The sequence below is a fragment of the Eumetopias jubatus genome, unplaced genomic scaffold, assembly GCF_037043125.1.
Source record: "Eumetopias jubatus isolate StellerSeaLion01/CBP00866 unplaced genomic scaffold, mEumJub1_p1.0 scaffold_8, whole genome shotgun sequence".
In the NCBI taxonomy this organism is placed as follows: domain Eukaryota; kingdom Metazoa; phylum Chordata; class Mammalia; order Carnivora; family Otariidae; genus Eumetopias; species Eumetopias jubatus.
Window position 1 is genome coordinate 73,429,976 of NW_028274814.1, and position 18,858 is coordinate 73,448,833.

At 37.3% G+C, this 18,858-nt stretch overlaps 1 pseudogene; it reads right to left on the reverse strand.

The window, feature by feature from the left end:
* Nucleotides 1-17,307: 17,307 nt before the first annotated feature.
* Nucleotides 17,308-17,412, reverse strand: LOC114224131 (U2 spliceosomal RNA; annotated as a pseudogene).
* Between the last annotated feature and the right edge of the window lie 1,446 nt (nt 17,413-18,858).

Genomic DNA, 18,858 nt, shown 5'->3' on the forward strand with positions numbered 1-18,858 from the left:
GAGCTCCACCCCAGATCTACTGAAACGGAATTTCTGTGGGTAAAGTATGAAGACATGCATTTGTAGAGTGGTGTTAAGTACTCTGTTTTTTGATACTCATTAGCCTAAGCCAAGAAAATGGCCATACCAGGTATCTAATTTAAATCAGGACCTTCTTCAATAGCTGAGAATCCAGACAAAAGACTGAATTTCCTTGCAAAGGTTGGGCACGATGTCAACAGAGTCCCAACCGTGTGGGCTGCAGATTCACAACAGAGTTCACCATCAAACCATGAAATGACAAGCCATGACCCCATTCATTAATAACGCATTTATTGAGGACATGCAATATAATACCCAGGCTCTATGCTGAATGATTTGTATGAACTATGTGCTCTTAAACTTCACAGCAACCCCGTAACATAACATTTTATTATCCCCAAACAACGGATAAGGAAATGGGCACAGAAATATTCACTAACTTGCCCAAGATCACACAGTAAGGCAGAGTGTTATATAAATTCGGGCAATCTGCTGCAATCCAGTAGCTGCAAACATGGAGAACCTTCCAACTATAAATTCAGCTTTGCTTGGGAAAACAGGAACCAACAAAATAGGAGACCACCCTGAATCAGTAGAATCTCCTGGTTACACTTGCATTAACAGAGCGGGACCCACGCTAGTTCAGCTTGCAGAATCGAGGAAGGTGGAACAATGTCTAAAGTGCCTGGTTTCTTTTTTTTTTTTTAATTTTTTTATTGTTATGTTAATCACCATATATTACATAATTTGTTTTGGTGTAGTGTTCCATGATTCATTGTTTGTTCATAACACCCAGTGCTCCATGCAGAATGTGCCCTCTTTAATACCCATCACCAGGCTAACCCATCCCCCTACCCTCCTCCCCTCTAGAAACCTCAGTTTGTTTTTCAGAGTCCATCATCTCTCCTGGTTCGTCTCCCCCCTTAAAGTGCCTGGTTTCTTGAACCCTTACGTGACAGCCCGTAGCAGTCCTCTTTTTCGAGATGTGACTCTCTAACGGCCTTACACTGACTGTCAATGATCTCCATGTGGCAGGCATCCAAATGCTGGCCCCTCCAGGCTCCTTACTATTGAACAGTTCCCTGAAGCAGGAAATCAGCTCCATTTGTCCTCCTTCATTCCCCATCCCCCCACCAAAGGAAGCCTGTCTGTAGCCTCTTGCAGCTGAGGCCCTTGATCCAGGAGAGAGATCAACACAGGCCAAGACCTGATCTTTTCTGCGAGCAATTTGTATACGCTTGCCAGATCAACAACTGAGAGTAAGGGTCTCATGCCCCTGGAAGCCCTAGGTCTCTTCAATTTTCCCTTTCCTTGCTCGGGTATTCCAGAGGCAAATCAGCAAAACTGCTGATAAGCCAATTTACAACTGGGGGGAAAGGTTCCAGTCTCCCCTTCTTGCTACATCCTTGACCTTTTGTAGTGATTATCTCACAACACTCCTTGATACTGAGGATTGGAAATAGCCCCTTTCTCTCAACCTTCCTTCATGGACACCACTTTCCCCAAAAGACTAATGATTCCTGTTCTTTCTTTGGCCTATTTTTTATGATCTCCTAGAAGAGGAGGTTAAAGTGGTTATTAGTGATAGGGTCAGCTTTCTAATTTAGTAAGACCTGCAGGAAAGTGGCTAACCCCAGCTTCTGGAAGCTCTCTGAATATAGGATATAGGAATTTTAGGATTCTTTCTTCCTAGCTTTTGACCTTAGCAAAAAATCAAGAGAAACAGGAAAAATCTCACTTGACATCCCGGTTAGAAGAGTTTATCTTGTGAAAAGTGCCTCTCCATCTTATTATATTCCATTGTTTATCATTGCATCCCAATAACACTTTCTAATAAGTATACTACATATTCATCTCTTTTCAGTTCCTGGCAAATCCAACCTGAGATACGGGTAGAGGTCAGAATTATAAAATTTTGTAAGTTTCGTAGGTTCTTTTGTTTAAATTCTTGAGAAAATATTATTTAAGGAAATATTTTAGAATACAAATTAAGATGACAATTTTAGACATCAGTTTTAGGGTCTGAAAAGTATTTGGCTTAGATTTAAATAATCTCAAAAGGACTTACGGGAAATGGAACAATTAGATTATTTTTAATGATAGGTGTTCTATATGATTTATATAATCTGTTGGGGTTTTCTTATATTATATGTGTGATTTTTAAAAGAAGACATTGTATGGATGTATTCCATAAAATAAATTAGCGGATTATTTATCGATGGAAAGATCGGAAGAACATCTAATGCTGGCTCAGAAATAAGAGCAGACCTGGCAAACAGTTGCAGCTTTATGCGGAGGCCAAGATCCATTACAAAAAACCATTGAAAGATCATTATCTTTCTCTGTCATTTGATCAAACACAGGAAAACATGCAAATACTTTGGAAAGACTTCTTCTAGCAACATTTTTTTTTAAAGATTTTATTTATTTATTTGACAGAGAGAGAGAGACAGCGAGAGAGGGAACACAAGCAGGGGGAGTGGGAGAGGGAGAAGCAGTTTTCCTGCCGAGCAGGGAGCCTGATAAGGGGTTAGATGTGGGGTTAGATGTGGGGCTCAATGTGGGGCTCGATGTGGGGCTTGATCCCAGGACCCTGGGATTATGACCTGAGCCGAAGGCAGACGCTTAACGACTGAGCCACCCAGGCGCCCCTTCTAGCAATTTTGCAGAAGATACGTAGGAAGTAAAATATGCTGTATTTAAACACGTTTCTACTTATCCATCATAAGCCTTTATTAACTCTAGCCAAGTAGATGGAATAAAACTATTTCAATGGCGCAATGAAAACAAATATTTCTAAGTAAAGGCATTGGTATAACAACTTATGTAGGTTGAATTTTCAGAAGATACATTATAAATTTGCCATTATATCATAGAGCAATAATTTTGTCCAATATCCCATGAAAAGGGAAAAATTTACCTAGCCTATTTGTTTACTTCCAATCTTCTGTAATTTTACATATAGACATAATTGTACATACTTCTTGGATTTATGTTTAATTGGAATTATAAGAAAAGCTGATAATTAAACAACTTAAATATAATTTCCTGAAATAGTTTAGGTTTATTCTTAAATCCTGGCAGTTTGAATGACCTTTGATCGGATGGCATTTCTTCAGGCACTGCCTAGAAATACTTTCTTTGCAAGGAATTGAATCTACCTATTAATTGCATCATTTAAATTTATTTCCCAATTTTTGGAAACAGTTTTCCATATGTTTTTAAATGACTGTCACCTTTGTGGCTCCTAGAAATACACAAATAATTTCTTATAAAATGTGAAATTCTGACTGCAATCCACATTTAAAATGTAAAAAAAACCTAAAATTATGACTGCATTATCAATTTAATATTAATTTCAATACCCAATTGTGCATTCATTCTTCTAATTAAAATAATTTGATTAAAATATGTTATAAAAATATCATCTTACACTTTGGTTTAGAGCAGTAAAGCCATGATTTTATTAAAATATGATGAGCAGATTGAACTCTACTTGCACTGTTTACACACTTGTAATATTTTTAAATTTTTTTATTAACATATAATGTATTATTTGTTTCAATATTATTAACATATAATGTACAGGTCTGTGATTCATCAGTCTTACACAATTCACAGCGCTCACCATAGCACATACCCTCCCCAATGTCCATCACCAGCCACCCCATCCCTCCCACCCCCCTCCACTCCAGCAACCCTCAGTCTATTTCCTGAGATTAAGAGTCTCTTATGGTTTGTCTTCCTCTCTGGTTTCGTCTTGTTTCATTTTTTCCTCTCTTCCCCTATGATCCTCTGCTTTGAGAAACAAATTCAATATTTATAAATGTTTAATTTCATTTTTTTTAAGATTTTATTTATTCATGAGAGAGAGAGAGAGAAGGAGCACAATCAGGGGGAGGGGTAGAGGAAAAGGGAGAAGCAGGCTCCCAGCGAGCAGAGTGCCCAGACACAGGGCTTGATCCCAGGACCCATCTCGATCCCAGGACCCATCTCGATCCCAGAACGCTGGGATCACGACCTGAGCTGAAGGCAAACGCTTAACTGACTGAGCCACCCAGGCAGGCACCCCAGTAAATGTTTAATTTCAAATGAGACTGAAGCATTGGTTCTTTAGCTTAAAAGTTAGAGAATACCAAAATAGTAACAAAAAAGAACTCAAACTGGAGTTTATTATAACATCTGATATGTTACAATAAAAGAGAAGAAAATTAGTGTGTCATGGAAAAAAATGGGTTTCACTAAACAGCTCTGTGAATGTGGGCAATTCGCCTAAGTTCTAAACCTCAGATCCTTTAAATAGGAGTAGTAACTCACAATGTGATGGTGAGATTAATCGAGATAATGTAAGCAAAACATTCAGCACATATAAAATCCCTGGTACATAGTTAAGATTTAAAAAAATTTAACTATCATTAATATCTGCATTCAAGACACCTGAATTCCTGTTTTTCTTGTGAGCTGTAAGTCCTCGGGAAGTCTTCAAAGCCCTCTGACTTGCATTTTATTTTCTTCATGAGTAATATGGGGCATTTACAATACCTGAGTCTTCTGTTCAGGTTTGGTTCGAAGATTAAATGAGATAGTATATGTGAAAGTGCAATGTTAATCACAATGATCCTAAGCGTTCACATGTGGAAACTGAAAGCTCACAGCTGGAAGCAAACTGTCCAAGGTCTCGTTGTTAACAGGTGGTAGGGCCAGGATTTGAAACCATACCTTCAGTTCCTGAACCCAGGATTCAGTTCATTTTATCACACAGCTGTGCCTCGTAAAGTTTTTAAGAACTTACTTAGCAGAGGCCAGGGTTAGTCCCAGAGCCCGGGATAGGATTAAGCCAAAAAAAGAAGTGAAGGATCATCAGCTGCTAGGGTGAAAGGGCACCGGAGTGCAGGGTTAGGACAGATAATATGCCAACCATTCCTTTTCTAATAATAGTCCTCCCAGTCTACTGAATTCAAGGCTGTGAAATCAATCTTTGGCTTTCCCTTCACCACCTACACTTGCGTTTCCAAATCCCGCCATTGCTTTCTTTAAAATGATTCCATTATCCTTACTGCTTCCCATTCCCATTGCCACCGCGCCTACATACCCTTGATTGTGCTCTCTGTCTGGATCCAGGAAACAGCTTGGGGCTGGTATCTCCTCCCGCGGCCAAGTCATCCTCAGCACTATCGTGAGCTGAATCTTACAGAAATATCACTTCTAAAATTCAAGAGAGCTGGGATTATCCAATGGTGGGCACGAGCTGGCTCGCACCAGCCAGCAAGAGCAGACTGTGAGCCTATGTCTTCTCAACTCTGAATCCCCTGATGTCATGATGATAACTTGAAATTGGCTCTGGCAGGTGTATTTATATTATAGATTTATATTATATTTATATATACAGATTTATGTTACATTTATATTATGAATCAGGACTTATTTTTCCCCAGAGAGCCAGTTGTTCAGGATTTAGCAGCATTGATGATATCTGACATAGTCACTCTTTATAGGCACTATGGATGGTGCCTGGCCTATAGTAGTGCCCAATATATATCTCCTAAGAAATTAAGTAAAGTCACTCTCCTCCTCAAAAATCTATACTTGTTATTCACCACAATTCATAGTCTAACTCTGCTGCCTAACTTTCTAGACCTCCCTAATTTGGTCCTTCCCTAGGAAGTCAAAATTGTTTTCACTCTTCCGTTCTCTAAGACCCTTTCCACTTAAGCTGGTAAAGCCACCATCAGCACTAGAAGGATCTATGATAGTCTGTGCCTCTGCTCAGGCTCTTCCTCCCACCTAGAAAGCCTCTCTCTCTCCTTCTACTACTAGTTCTTTAAGGCCCAGATCAAATTTCACATCTGCCCTCAGACTTCCCATCATTCTAAAATCTTCTGATCTCCATATAGTTAGTCCATTCATTTGGCATTTAATTCCTTGGTATTCTTTCATTCCTGTTAGTTTTGTTTCTGAAGCTATATCACAAACCTCTTAAAAGCAATGTCTATTCTTTTTTAAATTGTATTCCCCCCAAATCAGGTAATTTGCAGTAGAACTCAAAAAGCTCATCTAGCCCAGTGGTTTCCAAATATTTTTCTGTGGTCTAGTATTGTTTTGATCCAAAACATTTTTCTCAGAGAAATTCTGGACTGCTCCTTTTGAAACAGCTGCTGCACGCCCCTCTCCCCCACTGCCAAGTTCATAGTTCTCAGTGTGAGAACCCTTGAGCTTCCTTCATGCAGCCCTCATTGACCAGTCACCCCAACTGTAGCCAAAACCATGGGGCAATCATTGCTCGGGCTTTCTCAGTTTTCCCAGAACCTTTCAAATAAAATATATTTTTTCTATTTTGCTCAACATTCCTATGTGAAATAGTATTTTTTTACACTAATCTGTGAAAAAATAACACAGTATAGGAAAAAGCTGTGTGGGGCGCCTGGGTGGCTCAGTCGTTAAGTGTCTGCCTTAGGCTCAGGTCATGATCCCAGGGTCCTGGGATCGAGCCCCGCATCGGGCTCCCTGCTTCTCCCTCTCCCACTCCCCCTGCTTGTGTTCCTGCTCTCGCTACCTCTCTCTGTCAAATAAATAAATAAAATCTTAAAAAAATAAAAAGGAAAAAGCTGTGAGTAGAAAGCTATGGATGATTAAGATCTACTTTGTGGTATATAATAAAATATAGATTCCCAAACTGACAGTTGTTCATGGAAATATTTATATATAGGAATCCTGTAAGGTTTTATGTTATAAATGTGTACATCTTAATAATATTTCCATTCTCTGTGTGTACATGCATGTGTATAAATGTTTTTTCATGGTAAGAACATTCTTTTACAATTAAGTCCTTCCTCCCTTTTTTGCTGTTAAAATGGTCATTTTTTATGAAATGATGAGGGTAGTAGAATATAGTTGTTAATGGCTTAACTTGCAAAATTTAAAAGTTGATAATTTAATAATTTTTCTCCTATACTCACCCTCACCAAAACCTTAAATATGTGTATGTGTATATATATACGTATATACACACATATATATTTGCATATGGTATATGTGTATATGTACGTGCAGTAAAGGTTAGCTCAGCCCCAGTTTGTCCAAACCCTATACATTCCTTCTTTGGCCCCTGGGAAATAACCTGTAAGCCCTGGGAATATCCTGCCTAACCAAGTGGTCTTGTATACTTGGGCCTTGGGTCATGCCAGATACTTTCTGATAAAAATGTGATTTATGGTAAATGCCTATTTTCATTTGCCTGGGACCCTCAGCCATGCTGTATGTATTTGACTTCCGGAACGGACTGGAGACTGAGTACCTAGGGTCAGTCACAGGAGCACTCCATGACTATCTGACTGACTCCCAGTACCAACCCTAGACATCAAGAATCCCGTGTACTGGGCGCCTGGGTGGCTCAGATGGTTAAGTGTCTGCCTTCGGCTCAGGTCATGATCCCAGGGTCCTGGGATCGAGTCCCACATCGGGTTCCCTGCTCCTTGGGAGCCTGCTTCTCCCTCTGCTTCTCTCTCTCTCTCTCCCTCTGTCTCTCATGAATAAATAAATAAAATCTTTAAAAAAAAAAAAAGAATCCCGTGTACTTCCTGGTTGGCCACACGTGTTGTCACATGTGATTGCTGGGAGCATTAAGCACTGCCTGCCATGTGTGTAACCCCAATGGGAGAGCACAATGGAAAGCTTGAATCTTGTCTCTCCCAGTCTCCACCCTCTGCACCTTTTTCTGCTGCTGATTTTAATCTGAGTTCTGTGAGTCCTTCTAGCAAATCAATCCCCAATACAACATATATGTGTATGTATGTATGTGTATACACACATTTCACTGGTTGTGAAATTCAAAAGCTTGATAAACAGTGATCTCAATTCATCCTCCTCCATCCCCACTTTCACACTCTCCTTACTCTGCCCTACCTCACCCACCTCATCTTCTACTTCCTCGTCTCCATTTATAAATGAGAAAACAGGACCAGGGAGATTAAGTCATTGTCAGTATAATATATTTAACTTTATGTAATATAATTATTATATTTATAATAATTTTAAATATAGTTAACATTTGTTATGGCCATTCTAAGAGTTAGGCACTAGTCTAAACACTTTTCTTACTTTAACTCATTTAGTCTCCACAAAAATCCAAGGAGGTAGGAACCAAAATTTCCATTTATAAGTGAGAACTCTCTGAAGTGTTGGATGTTGGATTTGCCAGAGGTCACCAGGAGGTGAAGAGTAGGGTCAGGATTTGAGCTGGTTATTCTGCATCTAGACCTCAGTCCTTAACCAGTATGTTACAGTGTCTCAGTGAATGAGTGAATTACTCACTGCAATTACCCCTATCACATGTTCTGTTCATTTCCTTGGGGTTACTAGCATATATTGTCCTCATCAACACAGTCAGGCAGTCATTCATAATTAATGACCCAGACCAAAGAATGTTGGCTTGTACAGCAGGGCCAATGCATTTGGCCACATGGGCTGTGCGATCTGCCATGTGTGCTATGTGAGTGGCACCTCCAGGAGATGTCCAATATAGTGGCCTTATACTGAATCTAATTGCTGGGTAATTAGGCAATCTGAGAAGTTAAAGGCCTAATTCAGGGCAATACAAGGTTTGTGACAGGGACTATTCATCTGCAAATAAAACTCCATTTAGAGTATAACTGTTAAATGCTTATGGTGTGTTTGGCTAAGAAACTCAGAGGATGCAAAGAACAGATAATGTTTCTGCCCTTAATACCATCTAATAAGGAAAATGCACCAGTGAGTTACACACTAATTGTAAAGCAAAGAACTCACTATAAACACAGATTCCCCAGGCCATCATTTTTTCCTTACAATGATGTAGTAAACTCATCATCGTTTACTGGGATGCCACACAACAAAGCAGTTAATAACGCAGGTTGAAAAGTTTGAATCCGAGCTCCATTCTAGAGGCTTTGTGACCTTGGCCATGTTTCTCACCTCTCAGTATCCTCATATGTAAAATGTGAATAATAACAGTATCTATCTCCTATGGGTGTTGGAAGGTTCAAAATGAGTTAACTTTTGGAAATGTTTGGCACAAGTTCCGATACGTGGCAAGTGCAAGATAAGGGTCTATTAAGTAAGTATTGTGGTACTTAGAGATTGTTTCTCATTCTGAATGGTATGTCTTTCTTTTTTAAGATTTTATTTATTTATTTGATAGAGAGAGAAAGAGAGAGCACAAGCAGGAGGAGTGGCAGGCAGAGGGAGAGGGAGAAGCAGGCCCCGCCCAAAGCAGGGGGAGCCTGATGTGGGACTCGATCCTAGGACCCCAGGATCATGACCTGAGCCAAAGGAAGACGCTTAACAAACTGAGCCACGCAGGTGCCCTGGTATGTCTTTCTTAACATATTTCATACATTAGGAGACTTTAGACAGTTTGTTGTTTGAGCTCATTTGGGGATAAGATGAAGGAATAATAGAGAAGGGGAAGTAATCTTTATTTATATCATTTCTGTTCCTCACCATCAGTAAAATGAAAATTTCCTCAGGATGGGGAGTGTCTGCTTCCAAGGAAACTAAACACACTGGACATGCCTCACTTCACAGAAGCAGCCACATGCAAACATTTCATAGACTCTTAACCAACAGGTGAGGAAATTAAAGCCAAATTTAAGGGTTAGTGGGAAAAGTCCTCAATTACAATTCAAATTCAAATTGCCTCAACTGAATTAATGATTTAAGACCAAAAAATGGAAATTTCAAGGACTCACAAACAACAGAAATTCAGTTTCAGTTTACTTCATAATTATCTTCTGCATTCTAACCAGATGGACAGAAGTAATCAAAATTCTAATATGCAGTGACATTTAGATACCCTGCTTAGATAGGTACAAATATTTTTAGAAATTTGCCTAGAGTCTGGTAGGAAAAAAACACTGGAACAAAAGAAAGACTTCTATATTCGTGGCATTGCCCTTAACACTAATTATTTAGCAGAGGAAAATAGGAACCAAGATACAAAAAAAAAAAAAAAAAGAAACAAGCTACACAAAAATTACCTATTCACCTCTGAAGTATTTAAAGGAGTAACCGACTTTCAAAACTTGTGGGATGCACATAGAACTGTGCTTAAAGAAAAATTTATGTCTTTTTTTGTGAAAAACTTGTCTTTAAATGTTTTATATCAAAAAAAGACTGAAAATAGATTATCTAAGTAGAAATCTTAAGAAATTAGAATAAACAATAACAAATTAAATCCAAAGAAAACTGAAGAACAGAAATACTAAAGAATAAAAATCAATGAAATATAAACAAACCTATAATAGAAAAAAAAATCAACAAAGCCAAAAGTTTGTTCTTTGAAAAGACTAATAAAATTTATAAATCTCTGAAAAGACTGACCAAGAAAAAAGTAAAAAATATACAAGTTACCAATATCAGGAACGATTTATACTTCCTACTAATAGTTGGAGATAATAAAAATTACTGAAAAATTTATGCCAATTAATTTGAAACGTTAAGGGAAATTGACACATTTTTAGAAAAATAAAACAACACAGAAAAAACAGAAACCTTGAATAGTCCTATGTTTGTTAAATACATATTTCTATATCTATTAAATGAATTGAATAATAATAATCCTCCCACAAAGAAAAATCTAGTCACTGGTGGCTATTGGTGAATTTCAGCAAACATTTAAGAATCAATATTATTCTTACCCAAACTCATCCTCAGAATAGGAAATAGGAAATACGTCCCAATTACATGAAATTTGATAAGGAAAAACAATAATGGAAGTAGGTTTTTTAAATAGTTTGATTGCATCATCAATAAACTTCAGACACAAATACATTTTGTAACTCCTATTCTTTTTATCTTGTCCTGATTTTGAACGTTAAACAGAGTTCAAAGAAGAAGCTGCTTCTTTGTGTAACTTCATTTGTACTAACAAGATAAAGGAATTCAGGTATTCAATAAGTATTTATTTATTTATTTTTAAAGATTTTATTTATTTATTTGAGACAGAGAGAATGAGAGAGAGAGCACATGAGAGGGGAGAGGGTCAGAGGGAGAAGCAGACTCCCCGCCGAGCAGGGAGCCCGATGTGGGACTCGATCCCAGGACTCCAGGATCATGACCTGAGCCGAAGGCAGTCGCTTAACCAACTGAGCCACCCAGGCGCCCTCAATAAGTATTTATTGATCAACTCAGTTCTCCCTTCTTTTTACCTTCTCTCCTGACAATGGGCTTTTCCCCATTACATACAAACATGATCAATTGCCTCTTTTCCTCAAAACTTCCCCCTTAACCATACAATTTCCTCTTACCCTACTGCCTTCCTTAACCATCCGGACTTGAAAAAATTAACCCTGATCTGTCTAATTTTTCACTTACCCTTTTGTCTATCAGCCTCAACAATCTGATTTTCAACCATACCGTTCCACTCAAACTACTTTTAGAAGGGTCACCAGTGAACTCCAAATTGCCAAGTGCAATGTAATCTTTCCAGCCTTTATTTTACCAGACCTTTCTGCTGTATTACTAACACTGTTAACAGGTACTGTTTCTCAAAACTGCTCTCTTGACAACCTTGACAATAATCTCTTCTGGCTTTCTAATCACAATGTTTCTGCCTCTCTGGATCCTTCCTCCTCTGATCATTTCACATCTTTCCTTCATGGACCCAAGGGGTGTCCAGACTGTTTGAAGTACAGTTTCAAATATCGTTTCAGAAAAATTTAAAGGAATGCAAATTTACTGCTTATGTATATGAGGTAGAACTGCTTGAATATATTTCTAAATAGATACTATTCAGCTTTTTAACACAGGCAATATTTTTATGTAGCAAAATAATTTGCATATCCATAATTGCTGTGCTAAACCTTTGAAGAAACATTTTACTTTGTAAGTTGTTGAATATCATCTACTATTTTACTGCAAATTTGCTTATTGCCAAAAATTTAAAGTCTAAATAGAAAATTTAATATATGCTAGTATGTTATCAGAAATTCTGATTTAATTAATTTGTTTTAATCTGAATTAATTAAAATTGCTTCCAACTCCACCTTCCAATGCAACATTTTGAATGATTTGAAATGCATAATGAGTTGTATTACTATCCTGAAAATGAATAACAATATTCAAAAGAGGAAATATCTACAAATTAAATTTCTGTCTTGCTCATCTTTTGAAAATTTAGGATCACCTTTTGCTTCCAAGATAAATCAGAATTTTAGAGTTTAGAAGATAAGTGTCAAGATTAATAAGATATATATTATTCTCTCTCAAACCCTTCTGAGTTAAACGAGCTAATCACCAGGGCTTCAATCTCATACACAACACAGGACATGGGATAGGTTCTTTCTGGAAGCACTCCACAATTAGCCCTTTCAACAAGTGAAGTAAGAATGTGATTATCATCCCTACCTAATAGGCCAGGGCCTTTCCCTGGTAGTCACTTTCCCCTAAATTAAACTACACATGAATATGCAAGTCAGTAATTATAGAGAAAGTACAGAATATTAAGCACAAGAGTTCTGACTGAGATGTTAGAAAATTATGACTTTTCTAAGTACCAGGAAAGTATTTAAATTAGCTTGCCTTTTGAGAAAAAAAATGTTGAGGAACAGTTTTTGCATTTGTCAAACACTTGTGTCTTGGATCAGGAGAGCAGGTGCTCTTCACCTCTCTGTAAACTGCTACTATATTTTAAAGTCCAAATATGTCCTCAGATTAGGAAGCAAATGTTATATGAAAATAACCATCTGTAAACTTAATATACAGATTCTGGTCAATTCTCTGAAAACAGTATTTATAATCAAGCTGGGAAATTTTATAAAATGGTAAAATAATGTTAAATTTATACAAATAAATCATTTCAGCTATTTGCAGATTACAGTCTCACATGGGCAGTCATTGGCTCATCTCATAATTTATAGCCTACTGATTAATAATCTAGTCCATCACAAAATTAGAGAAAACCTGCCATGAAAGTTTAGGATATTTATTTCAAATTTCCAAAACTTTAAAAAAATTTTTCTTTTATTTTATTTAAAGATTTTATTTATTCATTTGAGAGAGAGAGAGAAAGTACGAGTGGGGGGAGGGACAGAGAGAAAGGGAGAAGCAGACTCCCCGCTGAGCAGGGAGCCTGACGTGGGGCTCGATCCCAGGACCCTGGGATCATGACCTGAGCCGAAGGCAGACACTTAACCGACTGAGCCACCCAGGCACCCCTCTAAAAATATTTATTTTTAAAAATATTTTAAAGACATTGTCTGATAACAGACTATATTCTTTATTCTCTAGTTTGTCTCTAGTGCTTATGTAATCCTCTCATCAAATAAATATGAGTCATTAAGCAATGAAATTTTCTAAGTGGGAAAAAATAACTTGGTGAATGAGGAAGACTTGTGTGGAAAGGTTATTCCACTTGGAAAGGGATAGCTCGGGCTTTTAAGTAAATGTTCATGTTTAAAGGATATGAAGTTATTAAATTGAAATAGACTCTGTAACTCCTTCATTGTATTTAAATTCATTCACCAAACATGTGGCCATTCTTATAAGTTCTGTCTTCCTATATAAAATGCCCAGCTGCCCTTTGGGTCCCTCTGAAGGGATCTATGAAAGGCAAATATGTGCCCTGGCATGTAACCTGATCCTAAGAAGGAGCTCACTAATTTCTATTCAGATAACTCTTTGGAGAATGAAACATGTAAAAATGCTGGTGCCTTCTTTGAAAGGGCTTGCATACTCATAGTTCCAAGACAGAATAAAGGAGGCCATAATAGTGCCTACAATGTCTGATTGAGGTAAATCTGAGCATTTACAAGAGGTGTTTGGACTGTCTGTTTCCCATTAATGATAGAACAAAGCGCAAGTGGCAGCTACTGCCTCGGCCTCCCCACCCACCTCAGTGCACCCCTGTCAATCTTAACCGCAACAGATTGTTCTCTTAACTGACGGGAACAGAAGTGCCCCGCCATGAAACCCTATCTTTTGACAATGACTTTCTTAGCAGAACCAGGGTAAGATGAATGAGACAGGAAAGAAAACTGAATCAGAGTATCATCTTACTAAGCCTTGTCTTGCCTAACTTTCATCCCAGGTTTCTTCTCTGGTCCTCAGTGCAGAAGAGAATGGGCTAAATTTGTCCAGGGCTCCTTTTCATACCCTTTCAACTCCCACAACCTTCTCCCTCCCCATCTTCCCAGTCACAGCTCCAGACCCTCTTTAAGGGAAATCTCTGTTTCCTATTAAAAGGGACTTCCTCAGTTCTTAACCACCAACAAACTCCAGTTCTTCTAAAATGGCTACACTGAAGTAACAACTGTAATAAATTAACCCATTCTAATGGAGATAGATAGAAAAGCCTGAAACCACCCTTCACCCCACCCCCAAAGTGAATACACTCTGGCAATATTTTAGAAAAGTAAAAGATATTTTCTGGCCAAATAAAAAAGGAAAAAAAAATGGGGGTAGGTGAAACCTATCTTCTCCTCCCTTTTTCTCCTCTTATAATACAACTTATATTTTATCTGTTAATTCCTAAGGTAGGCATACTGTCATTGAAAAAGTCAAGTACCAGAGTTTGAGACCCTCTCTGCAACTTGGTAGGTGTATTTCCTAGAACAAGTTATTAAACTCTAAGCCTTAGGCCCATCGATTGTAAAGTTTATAAAAATATCTAACTCAAAGAATTGTTGTATGGATCAGAATTGGCTTTTATATAAACTTGAAAAGCATAAAAATAAAAAGCTTGCTTTTGCTGTCATAGTCCTGTCACAAATCCCACCAATTCCATTGTGTGACTTTACATTACCAGTCATGATGATATTTTTTTCTAGTTTTAATCAATACACAAATCAGATTCTTCACTGCTGCATTTTAAAATTTACTACCACTTTAGCTCATTACAATTGATAACATTTTTCTAATGAACTATATGTGGTACATTCTTTGTGATAAATAACCAGGCAAGAATAACTAAAAGTAAGACCTTGGTGTGTGGCCAACCTGTCATTATTGAAGTTGGACTTGGCTTGTGTGAAGAGAAGATGGTTGAATTACCAGACGGTCCAGGAGCAGAAATATATTGTCCATGTGCCAGGGAGGCAGCAAAGAAATTAAAGCTCAGTGGTATAACTAAGCATAGCTGTGGGAAACAAGGAAGAGGTAGAACAGATCCACCAATTTCCAGGGAAGCTATTACAAAAGAGGAGATTAACATTAAAGAAAGGGTTAGAGAGTCATGAGTGAGAAGGAAATCACAAACTGTGATCAAATCTCTAAGTAGTGAAAGTAGTGTTGTGGTTAAGATCATGGTTAAGGGGCACGTTCTGCATGAGCCCTGGGTGTTATGCACAAACAATGAACCATGGAACACTACATCAAAAACTAATGATGTATGGTGATTAACATAACAATAAAAAATTTTAAAAAAAAAGAAACAACAAAAAAAAAAAGATCATGGTTAAGATCTTGACCTGTAGCTGTTATGAAAAGACAGATGGTCACAAGTTGACCTATACTGCATCACTTACCAACAAAGTATAATTATACATTTTATTCTAAACCTTCCAAGAATCTTCTTCTCACTGAATATTAATCTGAATTTATTTGACAATAAGGAAGTACAATGACTGGCTAGCTTAAGGTCATGCAGTCCTAGGAAAACCTAAGAAACAGATTTCTTACGACCATTTTTGATGTTTCTAAAAGAGATGAAGATAACTTTATCTCTTCCAAACATCTTTCTTCTTTGGAACACATTCTTCACATTAATTTGAACATCTGTAATCACGCTATAATGTTGGCTTTTATCTTTTAAAAAAATCTATTATCTGAAAAATGTTGCTCCCTTTAAATGTCAAAATAAATGAAAATTTATTTTTGAAATAGGATCTTCTGTACTATTCCTTACTTCCATGATAAAATCACTTATCTTGAAGGGTCATGAACTCTTTTTATAAGAAAATAGTTCATGAGGATTCATGTCATCATCTGTGACCCATTATCTTTCTGAAAACATGCTATAAATGGAATAGTACACTGACAACATTGCTTTAGCTATAAGGGATCACTTCAACTATTTTAAAAGGACATAAGGTATAGTGTTAGATTAATGAAAAATGTATGTGTGAATGAGCTTCTTATAGCCTTTTTAAATAAAAATTAGCTCATTGTTTAAACAAAATAAATTTTATTTTTATATTTTCTCCCCAACAACTTCAATGTTAAAAATTATTGGTTTGATTTTCTTTTTATTTCAGACTTCAAGTAGGTCTGTCTTTTAACTGAGACCCAAGGATCTCGTCTGTGTTTACTTTCGCTCTTTGAGCTGTGAATACTGTCATACTTATCATGGGAAATGGTCATGTTCTTTAACTGCAAAAGTTTAGATTAATGGTTCAAGATCCACTAACAAACTAATGATTTACCAGAAATAGTAATTTTCTCCCATAAGTAAAAAATGCATCTCTTCAGATCTTGAAAATACATAATAAATTTGCAGATGTTTCAGGGAGAATAGAGCTGACCCAGGGGATGAAAATGTAGAACATCTGTGAGATAATGGATATGATGAATACGATGACACAGTTTTTTTAAAAAAAATGGGATTAAGGACCAAGAAAATCAGTCATGATACCAAATAGAGTAAATATGTATCATTTAAGAATTTCCAGGATATTAGAACAGTGGAAGTGTGGCCAGATAAAAAGAATGTTAGGACGCAGTAAACTTCTTGTCCTGCAGATTTAAAAACATATCTAAGGCCAAAGAGAAAAGAAAAAGCACAAACTGCAATTATACTATAGATTGTTAAAATCTAGCATATTTGAGATATGACCGACCTTTCCTTTGTGATGCTGATATAGAAAATTGTCAATAAAATGTGGCAGACTAGATCAGATGTAGAAATTCCTAAAGACATTTTAATAGTAGTTATTTCACAATGACAATATTATATGTAACATGTGTCTCTTTATTTTCCCAAGTTTTTTTCTAAAGTTCCTATATGATATTTCATAATATATATACATTTTTAAGTGTAGTAGTAGAGTTGTCTGGGGGCAAAAGGTTGGTAGTATATGACTTATTTTTTTACTAATCAGTGCCTTCTCTAAACTTGTTTCATATCTAAATTTGAGAGCTAATATAACATTTTTTCTGTGACTATTAGATAGAGCATAGAAAATGACTGTATAAGCTGGCCAATTTAAACATTTATTAATACAGTTTATTCAGTAAATGTTTATTGAGCATCTACTATGTGCCAAGTATTATTCTATGTGCTGGGATGCAAAAGTGAACAAATCAATAGAGATTATATAATGGTGGCAGGAAAGAGCTTCTGAACAAATGAGCAGGTCAAGGGTATTAAACTGATAAGAACAGATACTACACTTGATCTTAGCCAAAAGGCCGAGAAGCAATGAGCAGGTCAAGGGTAGACAAGTACCATGGAGAAAAGTAAACAGAATGACTTAATATAAAAAATATTTCACAGTAAAGAATAAAGACACTACAACTGTATGCATATAAACCACCCTGCTACATGAAGCAGATGAAACAAAGGGGGAAAGTATGCAAGAGATAATAATGTTTGAAAATTGGCTAACAGAATGGAAAAAATACTTCACCTCACAAAATACACACAAATAGTCTCTAACAGAGTCCAGATATATTAATAATCTGAAATAATATATAGATCAGTTGTGGGGAAAGATCTTCTTTCATGTACTTTTTCAATAGCAACAATCTGTACAGAAGGATACCCTGTACCATGGTATGGTTTATAATAGCAAAAAATTAAAAATAACTTAAACATCCATAGATAGGGGGATGGATAAAAAGTGGTACACATTTAAGATGAGTGCTATAATAAAAAATATATACCTTCAACTGCCTCAATACATTTTATCTCAAAAAACATTTTGAGTAAAAAGGAGCCAAGTGGGGTGCCTGGGTGTCTCAGTCGGTTAAGCATCTGCCTTGGGCTCCGGTCAGGATCCCGGGGTCCTGGGATCGAGCCCCGCATCTGGCTCCCTGCTTGGCGGGTAGCCTGCTTCTCCCTCTCCCTCTGCCTGCCTCTCTGACTACTTGTGCTCTCTCTCTCTCTCTGTCAAATAAATAAAATCTTTAAATAAATAATAATAAATAAAAATAAAAAGGAGACAAGCTGCAAAATGACCAGAATAGCTTGTTAACATTTTGTGGTTTTTACACACACACACACACACACACACACACACACACACAACAAATGCCATACATTTTCTACAGATATATATCTAGACAGAGGTAAAAGTTTCTTGCAAGTACTAGAAGAATAACAAACTAAACATGGTGGTGACCTTTGGGGAATGTAAGGTGGGCTAGAATTGGGAACAGAGGTCAAATGGGATTTTAACTTTATCTGTAACATCCTACATTCCAATTTAAACAGACTATATATTCACATGTGTGGTAAGCCCGAAATGTCCCCCAAAGATATCAGAACCCATAAACGCCACCTTATAAGACAAAGACTTTGCAGATGTGATTAAATTAAGGATTTTGAGATGAGAAGATTATCCTGGATTATCTGGATGAGTCCCAAAAGTAATCACAAGTTTGCTTACCAGAGAGATTGAGGGAGATATGATACAGACATACAGAGGAAGCAATGTGAAGATGGAGCAGAGAGATTTGGAGAAGCTGCCCGTGAAGACTGGAGTGATGAGCCATGAGCCAAGGAAGGCTAGCAGCCACCAGAAACTGGAAGTCAGGGGTGCCAGGGTGGCTCAGTCGTTAAGCGTCTGCCTTCGGCTCAGGTCATGATCCCGGGGTCCTGGGATGGAGCCCTGCATCGGGCTCCCTGCTCCGCGGGAAGCCTGTTTC